We start from the raw sequence: 12,066 nt of genomic DNA, 5'->3' as shown, positions 1-12,066 counted from the left end.
ATTCTACTCTTATCAATTATTTGGAGGTATGTGAGTTTCAGCCACAGAGTTTCGAGTGCAGAATGCTTACTTGGAAATATTGTATTTGTTATAACAAATGTATGTATATATGTATATATAAATATGCAAATATGTATATACAATATATTTGTATGTATGTAAATGTATACTGCATTCTCTTTTCATTCATAGACTTCTGTACATATTTTTACTGTGCAATATGTCTACTATGTACTCGTATATAGCATACAATTAGGCGCTTAAGCCGAATTAAGTGAACTTCATTTTTCGTGGAAAATTTTATAAAAAAAAATAATGCTGTTGTAATACAAACAGTTGCCAGCAGAGTGATCCAAATGAAACGCAAATATAAGATGCATTCTGGGTTAGAAAATGCTTGATTTAAGAGAAATAAAAATATGTACATATATGAATTTTGATTTGTGATTTTCCGAATATACGAATTTCTCAAACATGTGAGATATTGAGTAGTAGTCATTGGAAAAAAGTGAATATCAACAAAGCAATATGACAACCGTAAGCCTTATATAAAGTAAGGCATGTTATTAAATATTCAAAACGTATGACAAATGCTCAGAGATCGAGAAAATATATTACGCAGTAAGAAGTTTGAATCAATTATAAAGGTTAAGTTGAATTAAACTGAATATTTGTAAGAAAACTTAATTGAAAATTTGTTTTCTAAAATACATATCTTTTCAAAATACGCTGTAGTTGTGCCAGAGGCTGAATTTTCTTCAATATTTTCAAATTAATTATTTAGTGAAAAAATGTGTATCAAATTACAAAAAATTTCATTGGAGGTCCCATTTGTATATAGTGTGTACTATATATACATAAATATACATACATATAGTAGGTATTTTATATTGAACATTTTGTATCAAAAATTTTACTTTTTTAAACAATTTTTATTCATATACATATGAGAAGCATAATCAAAATCAGTTATTAAATATTAATTTTATCATAAATGCGCATAATTTTGACGTAAACGATTTAACACAATCAAAGAAGTATCTCTCTATTAGCAAAAATAAATTTAAAGTTGATATGAACACCTCAAGCAGAGTTGCTTTCTTAATGCCAAATTTAAAATTGTGCTAAAAATAAATGCTCGAAAATGTTCAGAGGTTTTCAACAAAATGATCAAAATTTGGGAAAGCCGAATATATTTCTAGGAGCTTGATGCTCATAAACAACGGAAATTTAGCATTTGCACCAGTATATGCGTTCGTAGACACATTTAGAAAAATCCAAATATACATACACATTTTTATATACACATATGTGTTGTACATACATATATTAGTATTCAACCGTTAGTGCCGCCAACGCCAGCAGGCAGCTGTTTAATGTCAGAATATTGCTAAATCACCAAAATACAACAACAAAACGTTCATTTAATGCTGCTGTATGGTTGTATTGGCGGAAAGCGCTTCTGTTCTTTTTGTTGTTTTTGTTGTGATTCGAAAGCTTTTCCTTGTCTAGTTCTTTTTAGGTGCCCACACATGCATAAATACCGATGTGTTTGCGATCCTCGCACAGCTTTCGGGGAAGCAAGATCAAATATAGAACAGTGCTGAATGCCAGAGCGAATAGTCGTTGGCCATTGGCTGAATGCCACAGTTAGGATCGAATTACATAGATACAAGCCATGTGGTGCTTAGATTTTTAGGTAAATAAAGTAAAGATGTATTATGTATGGTAATCAAATTGTTGCAATGCTTAGGAATGTTCATGCCACTGTCTTATTGCCACAGTGTGCTAATAAGGGGAGAGCCGTTAATGTGAATTTGACATAGCAATTCGATTCGAAATATATACACATATGTATGTGATTATGCGTTTGTAACTTTCAAAATTGAGTGGGTGCTTCGGAAGTATTTTATCTATGATTATTATAGCTTTTGTTAGCTAACGATAAATATTTTTGGAAATTGGAGAATTTGAAAAATAAAAAATTCTTCATTGCATATGCTTATTCTTATGATGTCCTAAGAGGCAACTATTCATTTAACTTATTACTAATTTTTTATTATGTTTTTTATATGTACATATATATGTATATATATTTTTGGTCTTCATCGTAGTTTTCCTATTTTTTTATTTTGCAAGCATTTGCAATTCTAAACGCTTTTTGTGGTTTTCTGCTGCTTCAGTTATGCTAGTCGTATGTTGAACTTTGTGGATACCACTAACACACACATATATACATATGTAAGTACATACATACTTATACTGCTTTTATATGGCAATTGTTTGCATAGCGGTAACTCTACTGAATATTTCTTTGACAATGCGTTAAAATATATTATTTAAAAAAAAGGTTTTAATTTGAAGATATTTAAGCAAAAAATATGCAAAAATAATTTCAATATTTCATTTATATATTTCTACCCACATTTGATATAAAAAAATGTAAACGTTTTTTCCATAAATATCTTAATGAATATTAAAAAAGGACCTTTTGGTAAACATTTTAAATATAATTAAAATATATAAACATATACATAAGTAAGTGTGCATTCTAAAATATTTTTTTTTATCAAAAAAATGTCGGAACGTTTTCATAACAATTAAATGTTTACGAAACTTCTGTTGAATTAACGGTTTCTTCAAATTTAGTTCTCTCAAAATGAAATTTTTACTTTATTAACAATAAATCCGCATTCTAACCTAAAAAAAGGTCTATTTTATTTATATCTACATGAACATCGGTAGTGGTCTCGTTATATGTAATGTACGTCTACTCTTTTCTTTTTTTATATTTTTTTTTATTCTATACTTTTTATTTAAAAATATCGGTACTTTTTCCTTAAAGTGTAGAAAAACTACCTTATAACTTTATTATCATACTTCATTTCATAACTGAACTCAAGAAAGTCTCCCAAATTTTATAAAAAAAATATTACATAACACTTCGTATAGAGTTTTCATCATGAGAGCCTTCTATAGTAACAGTAAAACTATTTTTTAAAATTCACATACAAATAAACGCAGTTTAGTAGCTTAAATACACATTTCAATAAAATATTATAATATTTAAAAATATTGTTTTCGTAAAAATGAAGGCACTTTCATACAAAAAATTGTCTCGAAAGAACGCTGGCAACTGTTCCACAGTTTTCGTGTTGAAAATATGCAATTTTTAACCCACTTTTATCACCAACACTACACACCACACACAACTTGTGCTCGTTTAGTTAGTAATTTCAATTAAAATAACAGTTTATCGGTTATATTATACTGCTTTTCTTTGTAATATACTTTACTTAGAATTTTTAAAACACAACACACTGAGTCAGAGTGACAATCAACAGTTAGTCAATTGGTCAGTACTTACAATATAATATTATCGGAGTTATCCGCGACTTGAACGGATTGTGATGTTCAACTGAAAATTTTGTGAAAACACTTTAGCTGTTCTGCTTGAATCTGTTCGAAACGAAATGTTGCTGCCACCGCGACGGCCCAATTGCATTGGTATTGGTTTTGTACAAAATGCGATAGTGTGCGTAAACTCGATCGTTGAGTGCGGTATGTGACGCATGTACAGATGTGTTTGCATGTGTGTGAGTGTACATTGCGCGCAAGGCTATGGCGGTATTTGCTGTCGGTGTTGCTGTTGTTGCTTTTAATTTGAACGCTTTTGGTGGCACCAAACCAATGCCGGAGCCACAGCAACAGAGGCCGCAGCCGGCGCACCGAAACATTTGCACGATCAGCGAAAGAAACCAAAAAACGCACAAACATACATACATATGTGCACACGTGCATACATACATACATACATGTGTACGCAAATATATTCTTAAATATACATATTGACAAGCTTCAGCAACAACCATGCTACAGTACCAACGAAACGCTCTGGCTGCGCACGTAGTGTTGTTGTTGCCTTTAATTTTTATTTTTATAAGAAATTTTATTTTTGTTTTATGCTAGCTGTAAGTAAGTATAAAATGCGAGCGCTTTTTTATATAAATTTTATATGCTCGATATGCATATTGCATATAAATACATATGAATTTGCACATACATATACATACATACATACATACGTACGCACATGCACTCGCTGGGCCTGTTAAATGCAAGCGGGAGGAAAGGACAGCTTTGCGATGCTTAAATGCGCGCCAAGTGGGCGGAAAAGGAGGCAACGCAATGCTGTGCCGATTAACTTAAGTAAATAAATACAAATGTAAATAAATATGTCGGCATGTATGTACATACATATGCATATGCGTTTGCAACTGCGACTATGCAGCGTCATGTGGTCCTTGGCGTTTTCCGCAATTGCTCTCTATAAGTAATTAAAATTTCAAAACAAACATGTCTCCAAAAATGTTTAACAAATTTTAATATACATATGTATGTATGTACGAATTTTTGTTAAATTAAAATTTTATTATATATGTATGTATATTTTGTACTCCAATATATACACAACCATAACGTACATACATATATGTATGTATGTATACAGTTCCTGTACCTGTTTGTTTATGAATTTTCGTAAAGTTGAAATTTATTTTCCACCCGAAAAATCGACTTTCGTCATTTTTTCAACCCACTCACCAATTCATTCGCCGTCTCAGTTTACCGGGCATCCTCATTCGTTTCGTTGTAGTGACTTTTATCGTTGTACTGGTTACCTTTGCCAGTGTATGTGTATATGTGTGTGTATTGGTACATTTGCTCGGTCTGACATTTTCACGCCTCTCCGGTGGAAGATATGTTTTCAGAAAATTTCCCTACTTTTCTCTCATTTAATTTTTATTTTTTTCTCATTTTATTATTTCTGATCATTGATATGTACATATGTATAGCATTTTCACATATTTCCATTCTAGCGTAAGAAACGAAAAATATCTCGCTCGCCTGCATTGGCCCGGTATTTTTAGGCATTGTCTCTTATTATTAGTCTTTTTGTTTCTATTTTTTTTTAATTTGTAGATTGCGAAAGCTGCACGTATTTGTTTTTCGACATTTGTTGTATTTCTATTTATTAATATGTTGAAATTGAAAAAAAATAAATAAATACGAGTATAGAGCAAAACAAAAAGTTTTTGAATAATTTGAAACTTGTAAAAATCAAAAAGTTGTTAAAATTTTAAATAAAATATTATATATAGACTATTTTTTATGTAATTATAACGTTTAAAAGTGGGACTTAAGATCTGGCAAAAAAATAGTATTATTTAATTGCGAATAATTTTTATACACTTGCAACCAGTTGCTACAGAGTATAATAGTTCCGATTACCTAACGGTTGTAAAACTAAACGAGATAGATATAGGGTTATATATACATAAATGATCATGACGATGATGATGAGAAAAGTTGAAATCCGGTTGACTGTCTGTCTGTCCGTCCGTCCGTCTGTTCGTCCATCCGTCCGTACAAACTGTGACTTGAGTAAAAATTGCGATGTCTTTATGAAACATGGTATGCAGGTTCCTTAGTACAAAAAAAAATTTGAGTTCGTAGATGAGCGTAATCGACCCACTTTCCATTAACCGAAAACCTATAAAGTCCCATAACTAAGGACTAAAATAAGAGATAAAACTGTAATTTGACACAGGGGGATGAAATCGGATGAAAACCCCGCTCAATCCCCATTTAACGGGTTTTGTTCAAAACTGCTAAAAGCGCGATAAATCAATAACTAAATGTACCAGAAATATAAAAATTTGCCACCGGGATGGTATGATAAGGCTTTATAGGGGCCGGGTGAAAATTGGACGATGAGCGTGGCACCGCCCACTTTTTGATGAAAACCTACATATATCTCAGAACCTAACAAACCGATTTCTACATAATTTGATAATGATCAATGAATCGGTCAAAAATCTCGTCTACTCCCCATGTGGCACAATTTTAAATTCCACTTGATTCGTAAAGTTTCCAGTACACTGTTTCCACAACTGTTCACGACCCTAGATATAGGAATTCAGACAGAATCCTTTTCCTGCTGTAGTAATTCTGTGTATCCAAAATGTGTCGAATCAATACTTCCCTGACTCTCCATATACCTAATATAAAAACTTTCGAACTTTCTGATGACTTTATGCTGGATATATCGACCAATATTTAAGTTATCTCAATGAAAATGAGAAAGCATGTTTTCCTGATAACAGTATATCATTGTACCTAAAATGGATGCAATCGGGCGAAAACTTGACCTAGCCCCCAAATAACCACTTTTGATTTTGAAATAGCCGACTGATTTTGTATACTGACCACGTAAAATTATTTTGTTTTTTTCCACAAACCTTATGCCTAATATGTCGGTCAGTGTATGATTTATATATAGCATACGTATATAAAATTGCTTAGATTTCGATCCGCTGGTTGACGTTTTATATCGTAAGGTATTTCCCTGGCTTTGATTCCTGCAAGTTACAAGAGTATAAAATAATAAAATAAATCGGTTGCACCTGAACTTAGCAATTTTTTACTAATTGTAATAGTTATAACTTTTGAAAACATAATACATTCTTCCTCGTTGCTCGAATTCTTGTTGTAGATGCAAAAATTATTTACAAAATATTTTTAATACTATAGAGCTGAGAGTCCTTGGTCGATTATAAATTCAAGCCCGGTTACGTAAACCAAATTATCACAGTTGTTTTATTATTTATTCTTTGTCAAAATTTCGCCCCTTAAATCAAATCATAATCCTGACTTTCCGCAGTCATGGCGATATTTTAAAATCTATTTCGTCATAAAGCATGCACATTGTTCCATTTGCTTTTGGTCGTTGAAACCATCTCTTTCTGTTATGCAGGAATATTCTCTTTTTTACAGTTATTCATTCCAAAAATTTCCTTATGATATTGTTTTTGGTTTCGACAAGATAATTGTATTGAAAAAGATAAGACTTAATGTAAGATCGATAATTATCTGATCAACTCTTTGTCATAAGACTTTCGAATGATATTAATAAAAGCTTAAACTGTTCTTTTCTAAGAATGCTATAGCGTGTTCAGCAAATTCTTAGACATATGGACGTTAATTTTTGATACAAAATAAATTCATATTGAGAATAATCTGATTAAGATATCTCAATCTCATTTCGATTTTCAAAAAATTGATTCTCAATATGGAGATTTCAAAGTAGATGACCAACATTACTCGAAAACGGCTTATCCGTTCAGTCTCAATGTTTAACACGAGCCTTTTAAATATATTTTTAATAATGAAACGAATACGTTTTCTCATCGATAAATATTTTTTATAAACAAATTACATAAGTCCGAAATTTTGGTCAAAAACCGATTTTTTTTTTGAGAAACCGCCATTTTGTCAAAAATTTTTATTTTGCTTATTCCTTCGATTAATTACTAGATTTAATTTTTCTTTAACGAAATCTGTTTAGATTTTTAATTTCAAAGGATGTAGTTCAGAGAAATAGTAGTTACAGCAAGACGCGTTTTTTGAGAGAAGCCCCCGGATACCAGCTGTAGTTCGTTTCCAAATAAATATTTTTACTAATGTGTGTACACATTTTTGGATCAATAACTTTGAACGCTTTCTTAAAAAAATTCTGGAAAATTCGCTTTTTTCGGCCTTCTAACTGCGAAAGCAGATCAGCTTCATCATTTTATTATTTTATTCTGAACTATGTCTCAAAATTAGACTATATTTTTATACGATAAAATGAAGTTACAGAATATCATTCAAATTTATTCGAAAATTTAATGTAACAATAATGAAAACAAAAATTGTAAAAAATTTTTTTTAAAAGAATCGAAAATTAAAACTGCATGTACAACATCGTAAACATATTTTTTTCATTTTATTACGTAGATATTTGATATCGGGTGAATTCATTATTTAATATTTACAAATACAAAAATTAATTAAGTGTATTATTGGTTTGGGCAGAATTCGTAAACCTCGAACAGTTTTTCGACAAAAATATTTTCTTTATTTACACATTACATTACATTTTAGACTTCAAACAATGTTTATTTCAGTCAAAATTGATATTTCACTGTTCCTTTATGGAAATTGTCCTTTTTTGAAAAAGAAGGGTCCCCTTAAAAAGCACAAATCGTGAATTGGCAAGCTGGGTAAAAACGGCAACCTTAAAATTCAATACGAGTAATTAAGGGGACCGTGATTCCGAACCCAGGATATATAGTTATTATTCTGACACTTTAATGCTAGACACTACCAATTTATTATCGTCAAGGTAATATGAATAGTAAAGCCGTAATATTACAATTTTGACATTATCACCAGTGCTCTCCAAACTCCAAACAACATATTCTGCTTTTTTTTCTATGTCATTATCAACCACTTTGGTAGATAGGAGACTCTTTGGCCACGCAAGTTAATTGTATTTTAAATCATACTTTAGTTAAAAGAAAGTGCTACCCGAGATTTGTGTAAACGTTTCTATGAATCTCTAAAGACTAAATTGAAAAAAAACTACTTGAAAACCTTGTGTACGGGTGACCGCTCATGCCTTTCTTATGCATAGGTCTTGAGAATTGCAATGTGTGCATGTGTTGACTTCTAAGCTAATTCTATCAATGAATTGGAGTTTCGGTTAGTCTTGGCTTGTTTCGAAAGTACGAGTATTAATTCAAAATGCCTAAATTCTATGTTTCTTTTCTAGCAAAAATAAGTCTTTGTTTAAAGGGTTTAGGAAGCGATCAGATTAATTAATTTAAGTATTTTATTATGTTGGCTTTTCTTTTCTCTCCTCTACTGATAACAGCAACATAGCACTAACCGCTGTTTTTTCTAATGCGAATACTCCTAATGAATACTTAAAATATTTTTAAAAATTTAAAATTTATTGCAAATAATTGATTGATTTATATGATATTTATATGTATAAGCTTTTTTAAAAATTAATGTAAGTACATATTTGAAAACATTTAAAAAGTCAAAAATATCGGAAATCGCCAACACTTTAGAAACATTATACTACAGTCGAGTAGCGATAATTCGTACCCCGCTAAATCAAAATTCTCCATAATTCGTAACGAATATTAAACCTCTTATAAATCGTAATTTTGCTTCGTAACCTCTTATAATTCGTATTGCAATGTGAAATTTTTGGCAGTTAAGCCACCGTTAGCTTATGTAGACAGTTATGCCGCCTTTATGTCGCTGTACATCCTGAATTTTGTGCTGTCTCATTATTTTCGTTCAGTTTGCTGATTTTTTCCCAAGCGTAACATCGGTGCGTAAAAATATCGAAAAAACGTCGAATAACACATTATCAATCGCGAAAAAACAAGAGATTTTTCAGCTGTTGATAATGGAACAAAAAAAATTGAAGTGGCAAAACAATTTAACATCGCTCCATCAACATTAACATCAATTCTACATAAAAAAGAATTTAATATGCAAGCATCATCTCATAGTAAATAGAAACGTCGTAAACAAGCTGCATACCCGAAATAGAGAAGTACTCTAATGTTCCCATTGGTGGCGTTTTATTAAAAGAAAAGGCTTTGTTTTTTGCCAAATCTAGATCGATTTAAAAAGCGGCACGATATCACATTTATTCTCTCAGTGAAGGCGTTTGCAGTGAATGAAAGAAAAAGTTGAGTGATCTGATAAAAGTTTACGAACCTAAGGATATATTTAATGCTGATGAGACTGAGTTGTTATATAAATGTTTACCAGGCATAACCTATTGCTTTAAAAATGAAAAATGTCATGGGGGTAAGCACAGTAAAGATCGAGTGACCATTTTATTTGCTGTAAACATGGATAGCACCGAAAAACTTAAGCCTCTATTAACTGGAAAGTCAGCAAAGCCAAGGTGCTTAAAAAATATATATGTATGTGGCTTTCCAGTGTATTATCGGCATAATAAGAAGGCGTCGATGACAACAACATTATTTAACGAATAGCTTCAAATGTTAAATGACACCACGTTATCCACTTAGAAATTGAGTGTTCGCCACCAAATACAACGTTTAAACTGCAACCCCTTGGCCTGGGAATTATAAAAGATTTTAAGTCATTATACCGTAAGGAAATACATAGTTATTAAACTGGTTAATAGCATTAATGAAAAGAAAAAGGTTGATTGCACAATATTAACAGCTATGGAAATTTCTTACACTTGTAAAGCTTGGAAAAATATTAGCACATTGTGTATACAAAACTGCTTCCGTGCTTGCGGTTTCATTAAAACAATAAACAATAATTTATTGAAATATAGTCAATTGAACATTGACTATCTTTGAGAAACTATTTCTTTGAGATCTGAAAATGCTTGAACTTTCGATGGATACATAAATGTTGACATTGACGTTGCTGTAGCCGGTATTTTGATAGATAACGAACTTACAAGTCAGAGCGTTAATACCACAACTAAGACGTTATTTTTCAACCCATGATGTTCCAAATAATGTCTTCGACAACTTAATATGTTTAGAAAGCTCAGTAGAAACAAGAAAAAACGTTAACTTCGGCTGCACCGAAGCTAATATACCCTTCACAAGTGCATTTCTTTTAGTAACTATGTGTTCAGTTTGTATGGAAGCTATATGCTATAGTAATGCGATCTGAACACTTTCTTTCGGAGGTTATATTATTACCGTAAGCAGTAATCCATGTCAAATTTCGTGAAGATACCACGTCAAATGCGAAAGTTTTCCATACAAGAACTTGATTCCGATCGTTCAGTTTGTATGGCAGCTATATATTATAGGGTTGCGATATTGGTCGTTCCGACAAATGAGCAGCTTCTTTAATAGAAAATGACGTTTGGAAAATTTCGAAACGATATCTTAAGAGCTGAGGGACTAGTTCGAATAGATACAGACAGACAGACGGGCATGGCTAAATCGACTCAGCTCAACATACAGATCACTTATATACATAGATATGTATGTATATGCTTTATAGGGTCTCCGACGCTTCCTTCTGGGAGTTACAAACTTCGTGCAAACTTAATATACCCTATTCAGGGTATAAATATAAGATAAAAACATGAACAATCCAAAATTACAAATTACTTTAAAACTTGAATTTTTGTTATTTTACTTTAATGTTTCTAATCAATTGGCTTAATTTTTTGTTATTATAATTTTTAAAAACTAACAATTCATATTTATTATATAAAATGTACGAATTAATGTATGTACTTATGTTGATTTTTTGAGTCTAATAATAAAGAAATATGTAAACATTATCTATATAAGAACCCCGTTAATTCGAATTTTTCTTTGTTGAGCCTCGGTAAATGGAAATCTCGGTAAGTCGCAGTCCCGCTTAATTCGTAAAAAATATTATCCCCGTGCCATTACGAATTATCGGGACTCTACTGTATACTGGTATGCAGTTAATGAAATTAAAGTTTATCTAGAAATGTGGAGGAATCAACGGCAATTAACTAATCAAATTAATTGAGAACAATCTAAAAATAAGCTTTTTTTTGATTTTACCCAAATTTTGCAAACTCTTGTATTTTATTTGCATTTCTTTTCAAATTTGCGATATTAACATGTGAAAAAAGTAAGGACATTTCGTAGTTTACTATAAAAAATACCATATTAAATGAAAAAAGTAAGTGGGTTTCATTCAATTGTGATACTATCAATTTCTAAGTAGTTTAATTTTTGTTGAAAATCCATGGTTGTTTAAAACTTATTGACACCGCTTCGGCATAGAGTCAACTAGGTTCAGGCAGACGAAAACCGGAATTGCATTCGATGAATTTTGAATAAGATGGAAAAGCTCTTCATTAATAGTTGGGCACTTTTCTCTTAACGACGTTTCACCGTATTCCACAAATTTGCAATGGATTTAAATCCGGGGACTGCTGTGGTCACTCCATTATTGACCCTAAACCAATCTTTTGTATACTTAGCCATGCTTTTAGGGTCGTTATCCTGCATAAATATTCACCTAAGTGGCATATAGTCTTCAGTATTCTATAGCATAAATTCTTGTAGTATTGCCACACAATCGATTGCCTTAATAGTTCCCTGTATCCTATCCAGTGACCCCAGACAATTGTATGAAAACGATCCCCAAACCATAATGTTTCCGCCAACATATTTA

General features: G+C 31.4%; 1 protein-coding gene across 5 annotated transcripts in view; it reads right to left on the bottom strand.

Annotated features, from left to right (window-relative positions):
- Window positions 1–3,526, bottom strand: part of LOC105226582 (tropomyosin-2) — a 45,293-nt gene extending 41,767 nt beyond the window's left edge. For 3 of the 5 annotated variants that reach the window (XM_049448387.1, XM_011205536.4, XM_011205540.4), the window contains exon 1: window positions 3,368–3,526. The gene's annotated coding sequence lies outside the window, so the exon portion shown is untranslated. The remainder of the gene's footprint in view (window positions 1–3,367) is intronic. The other 2 variants (XM_011205539.4, XM_011205537.4) reach the window with 1 other exon arrangement.
- Window positions 3,527–12,066: the final 8,540 nt, after the last annotated feature.

Source organism: Bactrocera dorsalis, chromosome 2 (assembly GCF_023373825.1).
Source record: "Bactrocera dorsalis isolate Fly_Bdor chromosome 2, ASM2337382v1, whole genome shotgun sequence".
NCBI lineage: Eukaryota > Metazoa > Arthropoda > Insecta > Diptera > Tephritidae > Bactrocera > Bactrocera dorsalis.
Note: the sequence above shows the minus strand (reverse complement) of the source record. Positions and strands in the feature narration are given on the sequence as shown.